Raw genomic sequence first — 12,290 nt, 5'->3', positions numbered from 1 at the left:
AATTTCCACTCCCTCCCGTGGACCCCTGATCCCCCAAATAGGAGTTCTCAGCCCTTGAAATTGTTGAAGATAATGTCAGGCACGTAGAAAGCCTGTGTTAAAGGCGGATAAGCGCATACTTCTCTGGGTGGGTGGAGAGACATGCGGAAAGACAAATTGAAAAAATTAAATCATTGCAAAATGAATTTCTAGGCAGATTTAGGGTGCAGAGGATGGGGTCAGAATAGTCTTCTCCACCCTGGCTTCTCCAAGTGGGGTCCAAGGCCCAGCAGTGCCGCAGCACCTGGCAGCTCAGCAGGCATGCAGAGGCCACTCCAGGCTCCTGAAACAGGCTCTACTTTCCCAGCAATGCCCCAGGGGATTCGCTTACACTTAAAGTTGCAGAAGCATTTTGGTTTTATGCAGCCCTGGCACTCAAGGCTAGATATGAGCACACTGGGATCGCCTAAGGAGTTTTCAAACCTCCGAGCACCTGAGTCTCACTCCCAGAGATAATGGTTTCCTTGGTACGGGGTGAGGGGCCGGCACAGTGACTGTTCAAAGCTCCCCAGGGACTCTAACATGCAGCGGGGGTTGAGAACTGGCGCTCGGCAGCACACTCCAGAAGATGCTCTGCCCTCTCAGCCTGTCCTGGGCACAAACCTCCCAGCCAGCAGAGTAGCTGGCTTTTGCCAAAAGGACCCTTTGAGGAGGGTTCAAAGCAAGGAGACGGCCCTGGGATTCTGGGTTCCAATCTCAATTCTGCTTCCCTCGCCGGCCATGGGGTCCCAGTGCACTGGGCCAATCTAAGTCTGTTGTCCCTCCTGGGCCCTCGATCTCCTCACTTGAAAACGAGGCTATTTATTCCCTGCAGCCATAACGTTCCACACTCCCCACCTTCTCTGCCTGCTTCATGGCCCCCCACCCCCAACCGCAGGCTGTCAGCACCTGAGCGCGTCCAGCGGCTGAGCAGGGCTCCCAAATGTCCACACTGCTCGATCCCATCCCATCTACCAGGCAGCAGAACTGACTTACAGTGACGGAGGTCAGAACGGGACTCACCTGGGTGGGGGTGGGGAGCGATTGACAGTGAAGGGGCTCGGGGAACCCCCTGAGGTGCCTTGGTCTGGAGGTGGTTTTATGGGAGGACGCATGCTCAAAGCTTCTCTGAGCTGTTCTCCTGGGACTTGTGCCTTTGGGGAAATTACACCTCAGTTATAAACAGAGCGAGTAGCTCAGTAGGCCTCCGGGGAAATAGGAGTCCTCAAACCAGCAGGAGCTAGAGCAGAATTTGGGGAGGGAGAGAGAGAAAGAGAGCGAGACCCAGGCAGACAGGCATGGACAGAGATGCTCAAATAGAGAAGGTGCTTCGGGAATAACTTGACCCAAGTTCCAGGCAGTCGAATTGGTCTTAGGGAAGTGGGGGGGCTGGGTTCCCGCGTAGGGTGGCCCACCCCACTGTGGGCCCGTGATGTCCCGGTTTTAGCCCTGAAAGTTCGGTGTCCCAGGAAGCGTGCACAATTCGTCATTCCACTCCCACGCCCCGGGCTGGGTCGGGGGACTGCTGGGGAGAAGCTGCGCCACCCAGAGCCCCAGCTCCTCCGGAGGAGCTCAGCTTGGTTTAGGTGGATGGACTCTCTCGTTTCCTGCCAGACGCTGGGCCGCTGAGAGGATAAAATGAGGCAGTGGCTGCCCATTTCTCTGCTCTCTGAATCCCACTGAAGCCCTCAGAGGCTCCCCCTACTCTGCCTTCTGTCCCTCAGATCTGCACACCCCCGCCCCCAGGGCACCCATCCCCTTGATTTGCAGTTGCCTATTTGCTTGCGGGTATTTCCATCCAGCTCTGAGCCCCTGGGGGTATGAGTGAGGCTTCCCTCACCTTGGGTCAGCCCCTCTGCTCTGGGCTGCCGCAGGTCTTTCTGACGGGGGTCTCGATCTTTTTGTGCCATGGAGCCCTTCCTTTAAAGCTTCAAGATTATTTTTCCTGCTTTTACTTCTAGTAGACTTTATTCATTAGAGCAGTTTTAGGTTTGCAAAATAATTGCGCAGAAAGTATAGAGAGTTCTCATATGCCCCTTATCCTCCGCCCCCATAATTTTCCCCTTATTAACACATTGCATGAGTGCATTGCATCTGTCACAACCGTTAACCAAATATCGATATGCTAATCTATCGATATAACTGAAGTCCGTCATTGCCGTAAGGGTTCACTTTTGTGTGGTATAGTTCTCTGGGTTTTGGCAAATGCTTAATGCCACGCATCCAGCATTACAGTGTCATGCAGCATAGTTTCACAACCCTAAATATCCCCTATCCACACCTGTTCATCCACCCCCTTTCCTGAGCCTATGGCAGCAGCTGATCCTTTGACTCTCCCTATCATTTTGCCCTTTCCAGAATGTCATCATTGGAATTATAGTATGTAGCCTTCTCAGACTGATTTTCTCCACTTAGCAAAAGGGATTTAAGGCTCATCCATGTCTTTTTGTGGCTTGATAGTGCATTTCTTTTTATCACTGAATAATATACTTCATTGCAAGGGTGTATTCCAGCTTGTCCATCCGTTCACCCATTGAAGGACATCTTGGTTGCTTCCAATGTGGGGTAATTATGAATAAAACTGTTATAAATGTTCATGTGCATATTTTTGTGCGGACGTCTTTTCAGCTCATATGGGCAGATACGGAAGAGCACGGTTGCTGGATGGTGTTGTAAACCTACGTTTAGCTTTGTAAGAAACTGCCAGTCTGTCTTCCAAAGCAGCTGTACCATTTTGCATTTCTTCCAGGAATGGATGAGAGTCCCTGTTGGTCCACCTCCTGCCAGCAATGAATGTTGTCAGTGTTTTGGATTTAGCCACTCTAACATGTACATAGTGATATCTGATTGTTGTTTTAATTTGCAGGTCTCTAATGCTCTATGATAGTGTGCATCTTCTCATGTGCTTATTTGCCATCTGCACATCTTCTTTGGTGAGTTGTCTGTTCAGATCTTTTGCCTAGTTTTTATTGGGTTGTTTGCTCTCCTACTGTTGACTTGTAAGACTTCTTCATATATTTTGGATAGAAGTCCTTTATAAGATATGTATTTTGCAAATATTTTCTCCTAGTCTGTGGCTTGCCTTTTCATTCTCTTAATAGAGTCTTTCACAGAGCAGAAGTTTTTCATTTTAATGATGCTCAATTTATCAATTTCTCTCGGTAGCTTGAACTTTTAATCCCCTTCTCAGATATTTAAAAAGATTTTGTTGTGGCAACATGTATACAACCTAAAATTTTCCATTTTAACTCCTTTCAAGTATACAGTCCAGTGATATTAGGGTGCATGGGTGGTTCAGTGGTAGAATGCTACTGTCCATGCGGGAGACCCAGGTTTGATTGCTGGACCATGCACCCCTCGCCAAAAAAAAAAAAAATCCAATGTTTTTTGCAATGCTGTGCTCCCATCATCACTATCCACTATCGAAGCTTTTCCATCACTCCACACAGAAACTCTGGACCCATTAAACATCAACTGACCATCAGACTAATGTTTTAAATGCATAAAGTAAAATCCGTATGGTTGGAAAGACAATTATAGTGAGATACAGTATTGAAATATATATATTTTTAATTGTGATAAAGTCCTAAATGCCCAGTTTTATTAATGCTTTGCAGATCAAGATCTTGTTGCTGGTGTAATTTCGAGGTGGCCATGACTAAAATGATATTTCATGATTCCTGCAACAAATGTATTGTGGAAACGAAAATACCTGTGATATCTATTGGTGAGAAATCACAGATCCCAGCTGATTTTCCTGTGATTTGTTGTCTATATTTATGATATCAATAAATGCTAAATAAAGGATCATTTTCTGCCATCCCACGTTTGCTTTCGTGGTCTATCCACGGCCTCTTGGGAGTCCGCAGACCCCACGGTAAGAAGCCTACATAAGGGAGTGAAAAGTCAGAAACGCATCTCGTAGAGCGTGGTGTTCTTGGGAATCTTGTGGGTCCTTGGGGGATGTGGATGCTCCTGGGATTGGCAGGGGAGATTGAGAAAGAGGCAAAACCTAGTTATTAGCCAGGGCACCATGAGTCCAGTAGCAAACGAAGGAACCCATCGCTGTGTTTCCGAGTGGGCTGCTGATCCCCATGGGCTTGGCTGTAGTCAAATAATATTGGGTGCGACTCTGGCCTCATCCCCCATCCATTGGCCCCCAGGCACGGCTCCAGCACTGAGGGGAACCCAGAGCCTGTCTCTTAGTCTGCAGAGAGGCCTTGGGGAAACAGCAGGAGGTGCCTTTGGGTGGGATCCAGTGGTAGCCAAGGGAGAGGCTTGGCGGGCTGCTGGGAGGTCTTCGCGCCCTCACAGTTCCTTGAAAATGCCCTGGTGGGAGGCAGCCTTTGGGTTAGCCCTGCTGGGGCCCCCTTTTACCACAAAAGTCCCTGTGGGAGAGACGGTGCCTAGGACCTTAAGAACTTAGCACGGGTGAATCTTTACACCACCCAAGAGCGTAGAGGAGCAGAGGTAGCCGAGCCCAGTGGCCTCATTACTGACCCTGGTCCAAACGACCCTGGAATGGGAAGCCATGACACGGAGGCCCCGCATGGGGTCAAGCAGAGTGACCCCAGACCTCGCCTGGTGACCTATTAGCCCTCAAGACAGCAGGTCTCTGCCCCTGCATGGCAAGGCTGCAGAGCTCATGGGTTATTTTGATCTGATGGTGCTATTGTTGGCCAGCTGGAAGCTGCTGCAGTGGGTTCCAGCAGCGGAGAGCATGCAGCGAGGGCTCCTGTGCAGCTTCTTCCTCCTTCCTCGTGCATGATGCCCGCTGCCTCCTGTGCTCTGTGGCAATCTGCAGTCTGCTCAGGGCCTCTGCCCAGGGCCTCTCCAGTCTGACCTTGGAGAAGGTCCAAGGGCGAAGTGACCTGCCCTAGCTTGTCCCCGAGACACCGGCAACCCAGGCCCTGCCCTTGGGTGTCCCAGCCCCATTTTTTCTGCAGAGAGCTGTATGGAGCTACTTTTTCTAGTTACCTCCTTCCCACTCCGTTTTCTAGAAAGCCAGATTCATCAGGTCAATGAATTTCAAACTCTTTATGCCTACAGCTCACAGCAAGAACAGTAAGTCCCTGCATGACTCAGTACATATTCATACACATGTGGGAGCGAAACAAAAGTTCCAGGGAACAACCCTCTCGCTCCCACTTGGATTTTTTCTGTTCTATTCATCTTTCTTATTTCTCTCTTTCCTCTTTTAGCGCTGGTTGTAATCCACACACAAATTGACTTCACAACCCAATAATGAGTCATGATTCCATTAGAAAAATCCCACACCAGATAACTCTTTCCGGAGCTATTTCTCTTTTCTAAACGAAGGAAGGACCCTGGAGTTCCTGGAGCCCCTCTGAACTAGGCGCTGTTCTGAGGGTTGAGTTTATATCCATTTTGCAGAAAAGGAAGCTGAGGCTCAGACAGGCTGAGTGTCTCAGCCACATTCTCATAGTTGGGAATTGGCGGAGCAGGGAGTCTAAAGCTGTAGTAGAGAGGATCTGACTGGCTTGCATCCTGCCTCTTTATCCAAACTTCAGAATCAGCCATGGCGGGAGCATTTAAACCATGGCAATTGGCAAACACTGCAGAACAAGTTTTTCTGAGAGTCGCTGTTACACATTTACCAGCACACCACTGATGTGAGCTCCACTGTTTCTGGTGCCAAAGTCAATATATCTCAAAGCTGTCTGACCTCAGCTTCCTCATTTGGAAACTAACAGTAAAAATGTGTACTTCATAGGAAAAAAAAATCATATTCATTGAGTATATTCTGGTAAGTATGAGGGCCAATGACTGAAAGGAAACAAAAATGCAAACAACTGATTTGCTACTGTGATGGAATTTGAAAGATAAGATTCCCAGATTACACCATCCTTTCTACTTTCCTTAATTGCAAAACATACTTTGTACAAAAAAAAAACAAAAGAATATTTTCTGTGCGTATGTGCATGGAACATGAAAACCTCACTTAGGCAAGTACTCTGTAAATAGCAGCCAATATTAGCAATGAGTGTATTCGTGTTTTTCTGATTGAAAACAGCAAAGGAAATATTGCAAATGACTGCACTTTGAATGAGAACGTCAATCCAGGTAAAGGGAGGGAAGGGAGAATTGTAATGAATATTCTGATTTATTGACTATACTGATTAACATATCACATGCAAATCATTAATATTCAGATTCTAGAATAAGGGCTTCACAGCCTCAAATTCATCCGGTCCTAACTCCTTCCCTGTGCATCCCCTCTGTCTGACAGATACCTCCAGCTGGTGACACCCAGAGGAGACTCTGGATCTTAAGAAGATCCGGGCTCCAATGCTGGAAGGTGACCTCAGCCTTTCCCCAACCCCCTCCTGTTCATTGTCCCCCTGCTCTCTGAGGCCACACAGGAAGAGTGCATCTTATCATCATCATCGTTATAATAATAATCGCATATTTATTTCTTATTGCATCTGTATTGTGTAATAATCGCCACAAATTTAGTGGCTTAAAACTATGCAAATGTATTATCTTACAGTTCAGGAGGGCGGAAGTCTGATGTGAATCTCACTGTGTAAATTATCAAGGTGCTGGGAGGGCTGTTTTCCTTCCATGGACTCACGGGGAGAACCTACTTCATTGCTTTTTCCACCTTCTAGAGAGGGGTCTGTCTTCCTTGACTTGTGACCCTTTTCATCTTCAAAGCCAGCAGCATCACATCTTCAAATCTCTCAGACTCTGGTACTCTTCTGCCTTCCTCTTCCATCTGTAAGCCCCTTTGCAATTACATTAGGCCCACCCAGATAATCTGGGAGAATCTCCCATCGCAAGTCCAGCTGATGAGCAACCTTAATTCCATTTGCAACCTTAATCCCCCTTTGCCATATAACATAACATAGTCACAAGTTCCTGGGATGAGGATATCTCTGGGGGGCACTATCCTGCCTATAACTATAATGACTAACATTTCTTGAGGACTTACTATGTGCATGTTACTTGCAATAATACATTTAAATCTCACCACAACCCTGTGAGATAGGTATTATTTTTATACCCAGTTTACAGACAAGAAAAGAGGCAGCACAGAGAAGGAAAGTAACTAACAAGAAGCAAGAAGCAAGAATTAGCAAGAAGCAAGGCTGAGCTGCAGACCCAGGAGTCTGGCATCCGAGCCCGTACTTTCAGCCACGACCACCCTTCGGGAATTCGAAGACGGATGTACAAACTGAATTCTGCCTAATTTAATCCTCTGATGATGATCCAGAAGCCTCTGCAGGATGTGAGAGTGCCTCAGGTCTCTTAATACCAGCCACCATTTGCCCCTGGCCAGACAGTTTTGGAGGACTTGACCAGTGGATTTCCAGGTACATTCCAGGCACTGGGATACCTGACAACACGCTTCCTTGTCCAAGGGCTTCTCACATGGGCAAGAGCAATTTAAGAACCCATCCATTGTAACTGTTGATGCTAAATTCTGAGCTACTTGGCTGCTTGTGTATAACATGGTCTTTCTCAGAAACTTCAGATATTTATGTGACACCTGAGTCTCAGAGTTAGAGCTCTGAAGCTGTGAGGATCAGCAGTACCCCATACAGGAACCATCTGAAGGGTTGAGGAAGTGGTCAGACATCGAGTAGAGATATGAATGAAGCTGATCTGGATAGGACTAAGGTATATCAGAGGACTGGGTAAAGAATGATATAGTCCATATTTTGAAATTTCAACTTCTGTGTGAGACTAAAAGGAGAGATGTTTATTTGGTGCAAAATTTATATTTTGGGTAGTGCATTTCCTAATTTAACTTGTATGGTCAGTTTAGTTGAACACCATAAGTACATGGAATCTTGAATAGGGCATGAGCTTTTGTTGGTTTGTCCAGGTTAGTGTGATGCCCCGATAAATCCCAGAGTGATTTCAGTGAACAAAGAAGCATTTGCAGAGTTCCTTTGGGGGAATGGGGAGAAAGGAGGAAATATTCAACTTCCCTATTTGGAGAATTTCTGATATTCTCGCACACAGTGGGGACAACAAAATTAATAGGCCAAGCCCTCGATCTTGGGGTTTGTTCATATGAAACTTATTCCTGCAAAGAATAGGCTAAGCCTACTTAAAATTAAGCCTGAGAGTCACCCCCAGAGAACCTCTTTTGTTGCTCAGACGTGGCCTCTCTCTCTGAGCCCACCTGGCAGGAGCACTCACTGCCCTCCCTCCTATGTGGGCATGACTCCCAGGGTTGTAAATCTCCTTGGCAACGTGGGACAGAAAGCCTGAGATAAGCCGGAACTCAGCATCAAGAGATAGAGAAAGCCTTCTTGACCAAAAGGGGGAGGAGAGAAATGAAACGAAGTAGTGTTTCAGTGGCTGAGAGATTTCAAACTGAGTCAAGAGGTTTCCCTGGAGGTTATTCTTATACATTATATAGATAACCCTTTTTAGTTTATGGTGTATTGGAGCGGCTAGAGGGAAGTACCTGAAACTGTTGAACTGTATTCCAGTAGCCTAGATTCTTGAAGATGATTGTATAAAGATATAATGTTTACAATGTGGCTGTGTGATTGGGAAAACCTTGTGTCTGATGCTCCTTATATCCATGGTATGGACAGATGAATAAAAACTATGGATAAAAATAAATAAATAAGTGGGGGGCAAAGGGTAAAATAAACCGAGTGGATGGAAACACTAGTGGTCATTGAAAGGGAGGGGTGAGGTGTATGGTATGCATGGGGTTTTTTTTTATTTCTTTTTCTGGAGTGATATAAATGTTCTAAAAAATGTTCATGGTGATGAATAGACAGCTATGTGGTGATATTGTGAGCCATCAATTGTACACCTTGTGTAGAATGTATTATGTGAAGATGCCTCAATAAAAAAACAAAAACAAAAACAAACAAAATAACATCCATACTAAGGCCACAAAGCACTGGCCTTCGGTATTGCTTTTTCTCTCTACTCTAGACATGCTAGTTTCAGAGACATTCCTCAAAAAGCCTGAGTCGATTTCCATCTCAGGGCTTTTGTACTTTCTCCCACACCTAGAATCTCTGCCCAATCTATGCAAAGCGCAACCATCATTTCAAACAGGTCTCTATCTAAATATCACCTCTTCAAAAAGATGTCAGGCAGAACCTAACTCCCATCTTCATGAAAGAACTCAGCTTCCTCTCCAATTTTTTTTGCTGGGCAGGTGTTAAAGTTCTCTTCTCCTTGTTTTCCCCTCAGGATGAAAAACAAAAGGGGGCAGATTACAGGAGTTGCACTTAGGGTGAAGGGCAATTTCATCTTGAAACCACTTTTGACTCTGGGGTACACAAAGGATGCAACACAAAAAGTAGGGGAGAGGGGTGTGAGGGTAGTTCAGTGGTAGAATTCTCACCTGCCATGCGGGAGACCTGGGTTCGATTCCCAGCACGTGCACTTCCTAAAACAAACAAACAAAAAAACCAACAAAACAAACAACCAAAAATTCAACAAATGGTGCTGCAATGACAGGATACTCACATGGAAAAGGACTGAAGTGTGACCCCCCCCCCATACAGCATACAAAAAAAAGTAGGGGACAGAAGGCAGGAGCTTGTTCCTCACCCACCAGATCTTCGAGGGAAGGAGAGAAAAACCCTAATTTGAGGAGTACCGACCGAGAGTTCAGTCCTTACAACCCTGTGCAGGAGGTACCAGAATCATTTCCATTTACTACACAAGAACACTGGGCATCCTGGAAATTAAGAAACTGGCCCCAAACTATATACGGAGGGCCAGCCAGGACTGGAATTCAAGTCTGCTTGGCTAACTCAGCAAAGTTCAGAGAGAAGGGGGGCAACTGGGAGTGACAAGGCAGAACGGAAATCATTGGTCAACCATGAAAAAGGATGGAGTTAGTTAAAGGTCTTTTTTTTTTTTTCTAAAAGAAGAATTATTCTGTTTAGAGGCCACCCAGAGCTAGTGGGAGACAGACATGGAGATTTGTGTTTCCATCCCCAGGAGATATTTGCATATGAAGATACATTTCCTTCCAGCACCATCCATTGAAAAGACTGTCCTTTCTCCATGGAATTGCCTTGGCACCTTTGTCAAAGCCAAACGGCCACACACGGCTGGTTCTATTTCTCTAATTCATTCATTAATCCATTTGTCTAATCTTGATCCTGTTTTGATTACTGTAGCTTTGCTATGAGTTTTGAAATTGGCAAGTGTGAATCTTCTGACTTCGTTCTTTTTTTTCAAAATTGTTTTGGCTAGTTTAGATCCCGTATATTGCCATTTGAATTTTAGAATCAGTCCGGTAGTTAGATTCAGTTGTCAACTTGGCCAGGTGAAGGCACCTAGTTCTGTTGCTGTGGACATGAGCCAATGGTACGTGAACCTCAACTGTTGCTGATTTACATCTGCAGTTGGCTAGGAGGCTTGCTGGCTGCAATGAATGACGTTTGACTTAACTGGCTGGTGCTTAAATGAGAGAGCGCAACTTAGCACAGCCCAAGCAGCTCGGCATACCTTATCTCAGCACTCCCAGCTCAGCCCAGGCCTTTGGAGATGCAGAAAGGAATCACCCCGGGGAAAGTTGTTGGAACCCAGAGGCCTGGAGAGGCCAGCAGAGATTACCCTGTGCCTTCCCAAGTAAGAAAGAACCTCAGTGGAAAGTTAGCTGCCTTTCCTCTGAAGAACTAACAAAATAAATCCCCTTTTATTAAAAGTCAATCTGTCTCTGGTGTGTTGTTGCATTCCGGCAGCTAGCAAACTAGAACAATCAGATTATAAATTCCCATGTGCAAAAAATTTGCTGAGATTTTGATTGAGATTACACTGTATCTATAGGTCAGTTTGGTGAGAATTGACATCTTAGCAACACTGAGTCTTCAGATCTATGAACACATTTCATCTCTTTAATTTTTCACAGCAGCATTTTGTGGTTTTCATTGAACAGGTATTACACAACTTTTGTCAGATTCATCCCTAAGTAGTCTATATTTTTGGTGCTAATGTAAATAGTATTTTAAATTTCAATTTCCCAATGCTCATTGCTAGTGCGATTGATTTTTGTATATTGATCTTGTATCCTGCAACCTTGCTAAACTCACGTATTAGTTCTAGTAGCTCTCTTTTGTAGACTTCATTGAATTTTCCACATAGATGAAGTCATCTGTGAACTAAGACAGTTTTCAAGGAGGCTGCATTTGAATAAATTCCATCCTCAGACCGTTGGACGGAAACTGAGAGTCAATATGGAGATTCTCAAGCCCTGAAAGTTACCCTCAGGTTGCATTCCAGGTTTCATAGGCCAAATGGTTTCACATGGACTTATGTTAAATGTTAAATGCACTGATGTTCTAACGCTGGCTGACACCCTCAGCACAGATCTCTGGATCAACTACAGTTGCCATGGTTAGAAGATGTGGACTGAGTAAAAGCAAAAACATCCAGCCTCCGGTTAGCAAAATGCCATGAAAATCCAATCCCAGACCCCCTTCTCCCCCCTTTCACCACAAGCCTTCCTCCTGGTCTCCGGCCTCCCACTTTGCCTCCTCCAATACCATGCCTGGAGCCAGAGATTGTCCGAAACTGTATGTCCTGTTGTGCCAGGTGCTGCCCCTCCCTTGACAGCCAAGCTGTTCTCTGCAGACTGTTCTCTACCAGGAGCATTGTCTCAGGCACCTCACTCTCCCCTGTCCCCACCACTCACTACCTAGCCGACTCTTGCTCCTCACTTCTTCAGAGGCCTCTCCTGACCCTCCCAACTGATATCTGCTCTTATGGCAGCAACCTGGTTTTTTCCTGCTTTGCACTCACCACACTTGTCATTTGGTTTTATCCTAAAGCAGGACTCTGGGGGCTGGAGGAACAACTGCTATTTTGTTTACCCCACCACCTTAGCAACGTTGGATGAGCAGGCGCTCAGTGTGAACGAGCTTCCTCTCTCTTTAGCTGTCTGCCCACCCCAGACTTTACACAAAAATAGTGAGTGGCTTTGTGAGCTGTGTTCAGTCTTTGGCTTTCTTTGCCCTTTGGAAGGTGGTTCAGAAACCTTGGCTGCAGTTCGAATTACCTGGGTATTATTTTTAAAAATAATACCACCGGGACCCCACTGCAGACCACATAAATCCACATCGCTAGGAGTAAGGCCTGGGTATCTGTTATCTTTTGAAGGCTCTCCAGGTGATTCTGATGTGCATTGAGATTCACCGACGTGGAGGCAAAGGCTGCCTTTTATTCAGCTCGGTATTAAAAACCATGGATGTGTGCCAGTTTGAAAGGATGAAGCGCCCTACAAAAGCCGTATTTTAATCCTGATCTGTCTTCTGGAG

This window comes from Tamandua tetradactyla, chromosome 17 (genome assembly GCF_023851605.1).
Source record: "Tamandua tetradactyla isolate mTamTet1 chromosome 17, mTamTet1.pri, whole genome shotgun sequence".
NCBI lineage: Eukaryota > Metazoa > Chordata > Mammalia > Pilosa > Myrmecophagidae > Tamandua > Tamandua tetradactyla.
This window is presented reverse-complemented; position numbering follows the sequence as displayed.